General features: G+C 36.8%; 1 protein-coding gene across 1 annotated transcript in view; it reads right to left on the bottom strand.

Annotated features, from left to right (window-relative positions):
- LOC141419803 (uncharacterized) overlaps positions 1-12,965 on the bottom strand; it is a 632,676-nt gene that overhangs the window by 101,949 nt on the left and 517,762 nt on the right. The window lies entirely within an intron of this gene.

The raw sequence follows: 12,965 nt of genomic DNA, 5'->3' as shown, positions 1-12,965 counted from the left end.
AAAATGTCTTGGTCTACTTATTCCAGTTCACGTACGGGTGTAATGATTCAATTAAAAGTTATTTCTCCTTAGGAACCGACATTAATGTCACATGAGGGAGGGAGGGTAACGGAAGGAAGAATGAATATGGAGGAGTTAAACAGGCTGAAAGCACCATAACTAAAGGACGAAGGTAGAATGAAGAAAATTAGGGAGATGAGGCAATCGGTATTAAAGTACATAAATACATGGAAATATCTCCAGGAAACTCCCTTTATCTCAAAGAAGCAAAAATGTCATGTTTTTCTTTTTCCGTTTTTCCTCTACAAGATTGGAGAGCAGAAGGGTGGAAGAGGTCTTGGGAGGGGCGTTGGCACCACTGAAGGGGAAGGTTATAAAGGCAGCAGGAGGGTGAGCGTGGTGGAATATTATGCAGTCCTCTCTCTTCAACAAGATTAGAGATGAGGGCAAAATAGTTCCTGCCTGGTATCGAGGGGGTGGGGGGAGAGGGAGGGGGCGGAGTGGGTGGTAAGGGAGGGGGTGGGGGTAGGGGAGAAATGACCCAAGCCTTGTATGCACATATGAATAATAAAAAAATAAAAATTAAAAAAAAGAAATGTACTATTATAAGTTGAAAAAAAAACAAATAAAAGCTTAATTTGTAATTTAAATTCACTTTTAGGTGCACTCACCTAAAAAATTAGCTAGCATTTGTTGCCCTCAACGCAGAGAAACTAAAGCAGATACCTTAAAAGCAACAGAGGCCAATAGGAAAAGGGGACCAGGAACTAGAGAGAAGGTTAGATCAAAAAGAATTAACCTAGAAGGCAACACACATGCACAGGAAATTAATGTGAGTCAACTCCCTGTATAGCTATCCTTATCTCAACCAGCAAAAACCCTTGTTCCTTCCTATTATTGCTTATACTCTCTCTACAACAAAATTAGAGATAAGGGCAAAATAGTTTCTGCCTGGTATAGAGGGGGTGGGGGGGAGAGGGAGGGGGCGGAGTGGGTGGTAAGGGAGGGGGTGGGGGTAAGGGGAGAAATGAACCAAGCCTTGTATGCACATATGAATAATAAAAAAATAAAAATTAAAAAAAATGTACTATTATAAGTTGAAAAAAAAACAAATAAAAGCTTAATTTGTAATTTAAATGGAATATCTGAGTTTCCTGGTAAATTCCCAAAACGGACCATATTAATAAGTGCCAGAGATCCAACATCTTCTCTAAATAATGTCCTGCTTGTTTCTTTTCTTTGGTATAAAAAAAAAATCTTTCACAGGCTAATCTTCATCAGGCCATTAACAATCTCAATCTATTTTTTTTAGCCTATTCAATCTCTCATGATCTCTTGGTCACATTAACTTTTACTTCCTCATCCACTTTGGCCTCAATACCCATTTTCCTCTCTTCTCTTTCCTTAGTTTTATGTTCCTCTAAACTCATTCCTGACTCAGTCCACATGATATCTTAACCATTTTGTATTTACCTTCTCCTTCTAAAACCTGTTCCTACTTTGCCAGCCTCGTAGTTTCCTGCACATACATAAGGATTTGGTCTTATTTCCCTATGACTTAGAAAAGTTGATAGGCTTCAACTGACTAACTGCCCTTCAAAGAACCACAATGGCCTGAATCTCACTTTATAATAAATTCCTTAATCCAAGCAAAAACCAGAGAAATTTTTATGTGATTTCTATGTAATTCATACGACTCTCTAATTTTTTTTTCTGGTGGGACAGGGTTTTGAATTCAGTGCTCCCCACACTTGCAAGCAGGCACTCTACTGCTTGAGCCTCACCTCCAGTCCATTTTGCTCTGGTTATTTCAGAGATGGAGTCTTGTAAACTATTGGCCTGTGCTGGCCTCCAATGGTGATTCTTCCAATTTCAGCCTCCCAATTAACTAGGATTACAGTTGTGAGCCACCTGTGCCTAGTAATCAGTTTCACTTTTGTTCTTTAATTTGAAAGGTATTTTTTTTGGACAGTTCTTTAGTTTGAACTCAGGGCCTCATACTTGCTAGGCAGGCAACTACCACTTAAGCTACTCCGCAAGCTTCATATTATTAAGGAAATTTTCTTCAGGACTTTCAGACCTTTTCCAATTAGATGAACTTCTTTTGGTACTTTTGTAATTCTTTGTTACTGAAAAAGCCAAATGGATCATAGTCAAGAAAAACGTATAGTTAAATCAAAATATGCATGAGGGCAATCATAGAACTAAGGAAATGAAGACAAATTCTTAGTGTCTATTTTTATGGCCTTTCCAATTAAAATTGACTATCATTCAAGATTACAGATAACAAAAAGATGCATTAGTCATTAATCATAAGCATGGTAAAAATGCCTGGAGGGATTCCTATGGCCACATAAGTTTCTGTCATTTCTCTTGATCTTCTATAATGACTCCTTAAATATTCAAACTTTATTTTTAAAAAAATTTTTGTGGTACTGGGATTTGAACTCAGGGCTTACACCTTGAGTCACTCCACCACCCAAATTTTTGTGAAGAGTTTTTTCAAGATAGGATCTCACAGAACTATTTGCCCAGGCTGGCTTCAAACCATGATCCTTCTGATCTCTGCCTCCTGAATAGCTAGGATTACAGGTGTAAGCCACAGGCTGCCATGTCTTCTTTGTTATGTCATTGTTTTTTCAAAAGAAAATTTATGGCAGTAAGCAACATGGAAGATTTTTAGAACCCTGTATAATATAATATTATATATGAGGCAAAGTCAGATTATATCTCTGAACTTTATCTTTAACCACAGCCAAGATATTAACATCTTTTCAGAAATGGGAATCATTTTAGGATAAAACATGAATTTTGGAGATGAGGATTCATGACAACCACTGGGGCACCAATTAAAAATGTAAATTAGGTGTCAGATATTTTAGATGCCTGTTATTAATAAAATCATAAACAAATTTAGACAATAGTTGTGACAAAACCCAGAAGGAAAAAGAAACCCACTAATTAACCCATGCCTGAAAACATAGCTAATCAGGAGGAAGAGATCAGCTGGATTGGGGTACTAGGCTAACCTAGGCAAAAGCTTTGCAAGACTACATCTCAACCAATGGGTGGCCATATACAGTGGGGCACCTGGCATCTCAGCTATGCAGGGAACCGAAAATAGTATGGTCCAGGCCAACCTGAGTGTAAAGTGAGAAACTATCAAAATAATAAACACAAAAAGGGTTGGTCAAATGACTCAAGTGGTAGAGCTTCTAGCTCACTAGCAAAGGTGAGGCTCTGAACTCAAACCTCATTATTTCCTAAAAAGCAAAAAAGAAAAGAAAAGACAAAGAAATCCACAGACTGGTAAATATGCTAAGATAAGGGACATAAATCTACTTTATTCATTCTTTTTTCCAGTTAGTCTTTTTGATAACCTAGAAATTTTTAGTATATAGAAGATAAAAATAGATTTAGATCTTTTCACATATAGGACAAGGAATATAGGATAAGAAAAGAATGACGGAGAGTGAATAATAATGAAATACATCACACAATGAAACCTACTGAAACCTGTTGAACAATACAGGGTAGGAGGCAAAGGGTAAGGAAGAGCAATGGAAGGGATTAGACTAATTTAAGCACAATATATTTACAGGTAAGATACTAAGGCAAAATCCCCATTGAACAATGAAAAGGCACTTAAATAATGAAGGACAAAAATGTAAAACGGGTCATATTTAGGGGAGGGTACAAGTGGAAGGGGAGAATAATGGAGAAGATAAAAGAGGGTGAACATGGGTGATGTATTTTCTATACAAGTATGACTATGGACCATTGAAACTTGTTGAAGTCATCTTAAGAAGGGGCTAGTGTAGGAGAAAGAATTATGGAGGTTATAAAGAAAACAGATGTATAGTATATGTATATATGGAAATTTCACAACAAAATCTCCTGTGTAACTATCATAAACCAATACAAATGTTTTAAAAAGTAAGAGACATTAGGAAAAGAAATTAAGTATAAATAAAATACTTGTGTTTTTCCTTAGATAAAAAAGAATAAAAAACACTTGCAGTAAGAAATCTGTCTAAACACTATACTATCTTGTAAAACTGTGACAGGTTCCTCACTATATATTTGACATATCCCTGATTTGCTAAATGTGCTTCAGTCCTGTGAATTTCCACAATTTTAAAAACAATGAAGTCTAGTTCATCTCAGGTTTCTCACACTGCCTGTTCCCATGCTCGAACTGTTATTTCTGCCTCTCATGATATAACTACATCTATCTAAGTGCTTAATTCTTGCTGTAAGTATTAGAGGTCTTTGGGACTACCTGAAACTCTGATCTGCTTCCTTTTCATTTACTTCTTCAAAGTTTGTGATCATATGTTGTTGACTTGTCTTTCTTCAAATTATAAACTCCCTTAGGCAAGAACCACATATATTTGATGTGTTTATGCACAGTCCGCCCCTGCTGCTACAATGTTTATGATTTACCGAGTGCTCAATAGGTATCTCTCAAAGGAGTAAAATCTGAAAAAAGATTTTCCTTATTTTGCCTTGGCTTTAATGAACTCTGGTATTCAATATAGCCATAAGTCCTAATTAATTAATTTTCACTAACCTGTTCAGGCTACTTCAATTTAGTTGTCTGTCCTAAACATATGCCTTGGCTGGGAAAGTGAGTTTTAGTTCCCTTAACTTATTAACCTAAAAACTAATCTTGTTCTTTTTTAGAAGGGCCTTTATGTCATTCTTATCACTAATGTTAATGCTAAACTCCAGTGGACTTTAGGAGGGCACTAAACACTGGATTCATATCTTTTAATTGAAAAGATGTAAAATAAAAAAGAAAATAGGTCAACAATACTCTGCATGGAAATGTACCCCAAGTAGACACTTACAATCCCCAGCAGCAGACAGCATCCTATACTAGGCAATTTTCTCAAAAACCTAGAAACAGGCAGATGACATTGAGATGTAGTCTATCAAAGATGTCTCCCTTAGAGGTTTCTTATCTTCCTATCCTTGTCATTTTTTCTAATCTTTTTAGCTATATCTCATCTTTGATTATCCGTATAGATTCTGCCGTATTATTCTCCATAATAATATATTTAGATTAATTAATCCTTATCATCAATAAGTTGTTTATAAATGAACAATTCTTCCACCTCTTTATTGAGTCTCAAGTCTATGATACTTCTTCATACAATTCAGGTAACATTCTCATAATCCTTTGCTGGGTTTTTATCACCTTTTCTGTGAATATCTCACTTCACCTCAAATTTTAATGCTTGTCTCAAGATAAGGGTATCATTTGTTTTTATATTCACTAGGCCTTTAGATTTTCTTTCTAGACTTCACAAAAGGACCTCTACTAACTTTATTCCTTATCAGAAACAGCAATCTTTTTTCCATTGTAACATAACTAAAAACTATTTTAGGAGTCTAATTTTTCTCAGATACTTCATTGTCAATACAAATATTTACAGTGTTATTATAGGGGGAATGGTCCATATGCTTTGCAGTATATTTTATATAAAATATATATGTATATTTTATATACATAAAATATAGCCAAATAATTATTATTTCACCTTTACTTGTTAAGGTCTGTCCTGTATCCAAAAACATGAGAATTGTCTCTTCCTCACTTACATGGACATCTAAAATGAAAGGACTTATATAAATTTGGGAGTTTAAATTCATGGGAAAATTATCTTTTTATCAGTCTAGATACTCCTAATAGGCATATTTTTTAGAAAATTATGTCTATTAATATTTGCCTATTAATAGGAATAGATCATATTATCAAGTTAATAATTATTTTAGTGTCTGTGAGATACTTTGCCAGATTTCCTTACTTTGACAACTAATCACAATCTTTGATTTGAGTTTTTCAAGTAATAATTGCAACACTTATTAAATGCATTATAGCTATAGCTTTGGAAACAAAATTCTATGCCCTGCAGAAGGTTGCAATGTTTATATATCTCCAAGTTCTAAGGAAGCCTTAAAATAAGATGCTAAGATGTTGGGAGTATAATATATGTTATAAATTCCTAAAAATATAAAATAAAATAAATAAATATATAAAATAATAAATGGGCAACAATTGTCCTTGGTGATGCAAGGACATCAGGAAGTTCATTAGAACTTCTTTATTTTCATGCTCTCATCTGGGAAATAGCTGTGACTGTGGGCATTTTATTAAAAGCATCAACACCATCGCCAGGTAATCATCATTCCAGAACTCCACTGAATTGTCCTTCATAATTATTTGGTATTGTATGTGATTCTGATTTCTGCAGAAGACACTTTAGGATTGTAGCAATTGCTTTGTGTGATTCCTGAGACCTCTTTGATGTCTATGTCATAACCAAAACATTTAGCTTACTAACTGGGAAAATCATCACATCTGCTGCGTTATATTAATTCTGCCATAAAAGGATGCCTCAGGCACTCTCTCCTAGAATTTTCTTAGCTGGCTTCCTTCAGGCTCAAGTGTTGATTTTGGCTACTTCTCCAAACTTTAATAATTATTCTCTCTTTTATGTTTTAGGCATAGTTTACATCAAGTTCTTCCTCTAAAATTTCCTCCAATAGTTGTCAATTCAATAACAAAGTAATTGTCTTCAGGAACAAAAAAGAATATGAAGCCTGTTCTTCATACAACATTTCCCTGACATGCACTCAGATTCTTATGTTGAATATGGCTAACTTGGACTATGTCTTGAGCTCTATAAAAGTGTTTAAGTATCCAGGAAATAGGGCTGTTCTCAGCTGAGATGGGTTTCTGAATCCCTTTGTGAGTCTAGTGTCTCCTGAGGTTAGTTAATATTGACTGAGAAGAATAAAAGTCCCCTAAAGTGCATTTGTATTCCTTTGAATTGGGTATGACATGTAGTGAAGTAATTATTGGATCTTTTGAGCTGACTGATGGATATAATGTACCTGGTATTCCTGAAATGAGGCTGGATTTAGAGTCTCTATACCACAGTAGTAGATCTGAATATCTTGAGGTAGATTCCAAAATCATCTAATTTCTCTCCTCAGTGGAGGCTGCAACTCCTGAGTTTAATTTGACATCTCCTGTCATTTCCCTAGTTTAGGTCACTGAAGTGAGTTGTTGTGTGCAAGTGTTGTCTTCTAAGATGATTTGCACACTGCCTGTCTGTTTAATGTCTACAGCCCTGTGATAAGTGTCTGAGGTCTCCTATTAGAATATTGACCCCTGAAGTGGGTCCGGGACCTCATGATGTGGGTTTGGGATCACAATTCTGTTGTCTAGGATAAATTGTTTTCTAAGATGAATATGCATTATTTGAGCAAATATAGTGTTACTATAGTCAGTCTTGTTTCTATGGTGTCGTTTTAGTAGGGTCAGTGGGAGCTAGCATAGTCTGTGACTCAGCTATGTATGAAGTCATCTAATGGGAATGTGAGCCCCAGAAGTAGTCTTGATTCCCCAACATGTTCTAAAGACTTGTAAATTAAGACAACAGAATGGGGGTGTTTCCTGGAAATTTTTTAGTAGTTCCTGGGTCCTTGAGGTAGATACAGGGTTTGAGAAGGTTGGGCCTTGTGGTGAGAAGGTGAGGATGGCAACAGCTTATGGGGCTATTTCTCTACCTGAGTGTTTTCTATGGACTCTTGTGCTGAGTTTTGGCTTGCTCCCTGATCTAGAGATCCCATAATAGTTTGAATTTGGATCTTCTGAGTTAAAAAACTATCTTCTCTGGTAGGTTTGGACCTACTTAGGGCTACTGAGGGAGGTCACTGTCCCTAAAAGCATTTAGTGGACATAATACTTAGATAAGGTGATTAACTCAGGTCAGGCAAATGCAGACCCACCACAATCAAACTAGACTCATCTTAATTATATTAAGACAGGAAACAAACAAACAACCTTGTTCAAATTACACCATATGCATATATGGAATTGTCACAGTAAAATCTGAAATCTCCTTTATTATTAATGTATGTTAATTCAAAATAAAAATAAATTAACTTATACTATTCCAAGGGACCACTGGCCAAACTCAGTGACTCTAAGACACATTCACAAACTGTAGTTTCTGAATTTTTGATCTGGTTATATTTGAATTGAGATGGATGGTGTAAAATATATGTCTGTAGCTACCTAAGTTGTTTCTTCTATTTCCTATGAGAATAGTGGATAGTTCTGGCTATCAGGAGGACTGTATATGGATGCCTGAAACAAGACTGTACACTGTGAGGTTGGAAATTCCTAATAGGTCTTGTTCCATTTTCTTTAACCTGTGTCTATCTGTTCTTTAATATGAGTCTGCATTGGTTTGTGACAATTATTGGATGTCAAGCCCCTTGACCTAAATCTGGAGACTCCTGACATATTGTTAGGAATCTCTGAGCTGATCCCCTGAAGGTCTGAATATGATCTGAGTTCCCTGTATGTACCCCTTACTATATTTTCTAGGATGACTGGCCCTAGGTTTCAAAGGATAGGGTACCCTAGAATGTTCCCCAAGTGAGACTCTAATGTGGATCTGTGGATTGCTGGAATATTTTCTGCTATCCCAATAGTATGTGGATTATGATTACCAGAGGTTGATTGGCGTTTTCAATTCTTAAGTTTTGTCTTCGATCTTTTGGCTATGATACTCCTTCATATAGTTCTGTGATCTAACTAAGGTAGCCAGGAGCTTCCTATGGGGCCAGGATCTTCTGAGCTAATTGCATGTGAATCTGAGGTACTTTAGATGAATGGTGTCTGGGTTTCACTGGAGTGAGTAAATAGCTCTGACTTGCCAGCTTTCTATCCCTCTGACAAAGAAACATTTATTGTGTCTTGAAGTTTGATTACATAGAAGGTTTTCTCCATTATTTTGTGTCTTGTGGTAAGATAAAACATCATTGTAGGGAAAGTATGTTGGGGGCAAAGCTGCCCAGTGCATGACAACCAGGAGCAAAAAAGTAAGAGTTAAGTCCAGGGTCCAAATACTCCCTTCAAGAACACACTGTCATGATACAACTTCCTTGCTTTAGGCTCATCCTTCTAAAACTTCTATTACTTCATAATGCCACAGACCCTTGAGCATAAAGGTCTTTCGGGGACATTTAGATATCCACATCATAACAAGTCCTCAATTTTATATTATCTTATGGAAGTGAAGTATTCTCTTAATATAGGCATGAATTACATAAATTTGAGTGCCCACTGAACTGATTCTGGATTTCCTGAGGTTGTTAAGTGATGTTCAGTAACTTGTCTATGCATTTTTAGTAGTATATAAAACTGCATTATATCTAGCTATGCTCCAGCTGAGTCTCTGTCTCCTGAGATAGGTTGATGGTCCAGTGAGTGAAGTTAAACCATCCTGATATTGGAATATGGGTACATCAGGGTCTTCTTTTGCTAACTATAGATCAAATGTATATTTTTCTTTAGCCCCAAGTCTTACCTGTAGGAAAGTTTGAGGAGCCTTTTCATACCTGAGATGTTCTTGGTCCCCTATGGAAAGTTTACAGTGTATCTTAGTACACTGTGTGTCAATAGGGTCTTCTATACAGAGTACAGTCACTTGTGTAAGGCTGTGGTCTATTGGCACATTGTCTTTGGAGGCCTGAGTAGAATTTGTCCTTTGAGGTGGGTTTGAGTTTCTTGGTTGTATGTCTAGAATCTGCTAAACTGAGTCTAGGTACCCAGAAGTATATCTGGGTTCTTCCAAGCTGAGTCTTGTATCCCATGATATTAGGACTTGAGATTGGTTTGGGCTTTAGTGAAGAGAGTTGAGAAACTGAGTCATCTGATATCTGAGTCATCTTATAATATTACCCTGAGTAGGAAGGTAGAGACTAGAAGACTTGAAGTAGGGAGAGGCCTTCTCATTCAAATCTGTAGTCTCATGAGTTGATTACAGGGTTCTGTCTCTCTCTCTCTCTCTCTCTCTCTCTCTCTCTCTCTTTCTGACATGTGTGTGTATGTCTCCTTTTCTCTCTCTGCAATACTGGAATTTGAACCAAAGATTTCATACTTGCCATTCACACTTGTGAGGCTGCACTTTGCTGCTTGAGCCATGTTTCCAGCACTTTTTGCTAGTCTTGCTTTTTGCCTGGGCCAACCTGGATTGTGATCCTCCTATTTTATGCTTCCCATTATAGAATGACAGTCACACATGATATTATTCCCAATATTTTTTCCTTTGAGATGGGGTCTTATGAAATTATTTTTGCTTAGGCTAATCTGGGAACATGATCCTCCTAATCTCAACTTCTTACATAATTTGGGATGACAGGTACACACACTGCCCAGCTATTGGGTGAGATGGGCCTTACTACTTTGTGCTGGAAATGGCCTCAAACCAAGGCTCTCCCCATCTCACACTCCTAACTGGTTAGGATTACAGATGTGGGCCATTGGCATCTGACTGGTTTTATCTCTCTTGAGTATAGTTTGATTTACTATCTTGATTCTCTGATCTTTTATTGTAAGTCCTTGGTCTACTAAGTTTGGTCTTAGATTCCTTGTGGTAGGTCTAGAGTGCTTTGGTCCATCTCGTCAAGGTATGCACAGGATAATTTTGGATTTACTGAAATGGTTCTATGATTAAGCTAAATCCTAATCCCTAAAATGAGGATGCTGTTGTTTGTTTGGTTGATTGGTTATTTGTTGTAGGGTATGTGGTATCTTCTGAATCATTCATTGGTTTCTGAGATTGGTCTCCCAAGATGAGTTAGGGTCATTTGAAGTTGTTGTGGAACTCTCTGAGGTTTGGGGACAGTATCTTATGTGAATCTGAGTTATTCCAGGTAGGTCTGTACATCCTTAAATTGGATGTAGGACCCCTGAAGTATGTTGAGATTTCTCTGAGGTATGTCCATAAATCCACTTGGGTAGGTCTAGGGAGTTCTGGTAGGAGACTAAGTCCTGTGAGTTGCAATTCCAGCTACCTGCAATTATTGTTAAGCTAACTAATTATGTCACAATTGAAACATATCTTGTCTAATGTGAGCCAGATTCACTGAAGTAGATCTGTGATGTCTTATGCCGAGTATGAGTACACTATAGACAGTATGTATGACATCCACTGAGCTGTGAAGGGTTCATTAAAGTAGTTAGTGGTTACCTGAGCTGAGTTTGGGTCCACGAATGTGTGTTCCCTGAGGTAGCAATCTGAGCTTCCAAGCTGACTATTAATCTTCTGAACTGAGTTTGTCATTTACATTATTTCTGGGATTCCCTTAGGTTATGGTTTCCTTGTGGTATTTTTTCAAGCTGTTTGAGGATGACTGAGCCATGTGTGTATGAATTCTCTGTTAGCTTGGTGTTTTTGTGAACACCAAACCTAGTCAATGAAAGAATCCCACACCTAGTTAAAGTGGCTCTAACTCCCAAGAAAACTGTGGCTGGAGTTTTGCCAGGTAAACTTGAACTGAATCTGGGTACACTGATGTAAATGTTATCTCCAACGACATGAGTTGAGGCTTTCTTGTATCTTTTTTCAGGTATGGTATATACTGAATTGAATATGCAGCTAGCTAGTAAGGGTTTTTTTTAGATTTAGGACCATAGGAATGGTGTCTAAAAGGAAATCCTAGCTTCTCAGAAGATAGAGATTGGGAGGATCACAGTTTGAAGTCAGCCTGGGCAAAAAAAAGTTCATGAGACCCCATCTCAAATTATGGTTGGGCATGGTGGTATGCAACTGTCATCCAAGCTAAGTGGAAAAGCACAATTAGGAGTTTTATGGTCAAGGCCAATTTGGGCTTAAAGTGAGACCATATCTCAAAAATAGCAAATGGAAGCTTCCATAAGCATTGAAGTTCCAAAAAACATTATTTTAGAGTAATTTCTGTAAATTTACCTTTGTCCTAATAAACCCTCAACCTTTCCACCACCTTCCTGCATGTACTACCTGCCATTCAGACTGCACCTGTGTATTCCCATCTTAAAATATAGATATGTATTTGCTAGTTTTGTTTTGAAACTTTTATGGTAGGATATTTTAATAAATTTTGCCTGTTCACTAATACTTTCCTCTAAGTCCTTTTGTTTTTTGCCATTTTATGTGAGAGCATAAAGATTAATTATTTTGTGGAGGAAGAGATGATCATTGAGTGTTTATATTCAGCTAATCTAAGGGATGTTGAAACTTTACTCGCTCTCTATATTTTGACTTTAACATTACATGGCATAAGAAATGGACTCCAAAGCAGTCTCACTTGGAGAGGTTAATAGACCTTAATTATGGCATTGTGTGTACACATCTAGACCAATCAAGTAATCCCCATCCTTATTCCTTTCCTCCCCAACACAACTCTCTCCTATGGGGTTATGTTTTCTAGCTCCACAAGTATCTTTCTTCATCCAAATTTTCTTCATTTGTTCAGTATCTGTTGTTGAGAGGCCTTTCCCCTCCTATTTATGAGGACTCTTACTTAACATAATCTCTTCTCCCTATGTAAGAGGGATCTTCGCTCCTGTTTATAAAGATTCCCATCCTTGTTGCTAAGATGTACTTCATTCTCGATTTTGTCTCTTAGGTTGCTATAGTTATTTTGTTGAGATTGGGAGGATCACAGTTTGAAGTCAGCCTGGGCAAAAAAAAGTTCATGAGACCCCATCTCAAATTATGGTTGGGCATGGTGGTATGCAACTGTCATCCAAGCTAGGTGGAAAAGCACAATTAAGAGTTTTATGGTCAAGGCCAATTTGGGCTTAAAGTGAGACCATATCTCAAAAATAGCAAATGGAAGCTTCCATAAGCATTGAAGTTCCAATAAACATTATTTTAGAGTAATTTCTGTAAATTTACCTTTGTCCTAATAACTTCATCTTTGGTATTTGCTTTTGAACAAAATTACCTAGATAAATTCATTTTTAGTACTATCCCTCAATAATGTCAGGATTTGCCTAAACAGTTCTTCTTTCCCTTTCTCTCCTCAGACTCTAGGTAATGACACATTCATCTATTTTAGAAAGCATTTAAAATCCTCAGGTTAATTAATTAATTTATTTATTGAGACAGAGTCTC

The sequence above is a fragment of the Castor canadensis genome, chromosome X (genome assembly GCF_047511655.1).
Source record: "Castor canadensis chromosome X, mCasCan1.hap1v2, whole genome shotgun sequence".
Classification (NCBI taxonomy): Eukaryota; Metazoa; Chordata; class Mammalia; order Rodentia; family Castoridae; genus Castor; species Castor canadensis.
Note: the sequence above shows the minus strand (reverse complement) of the source record. Positions and strands in the feature narration are given on the sequence as shown.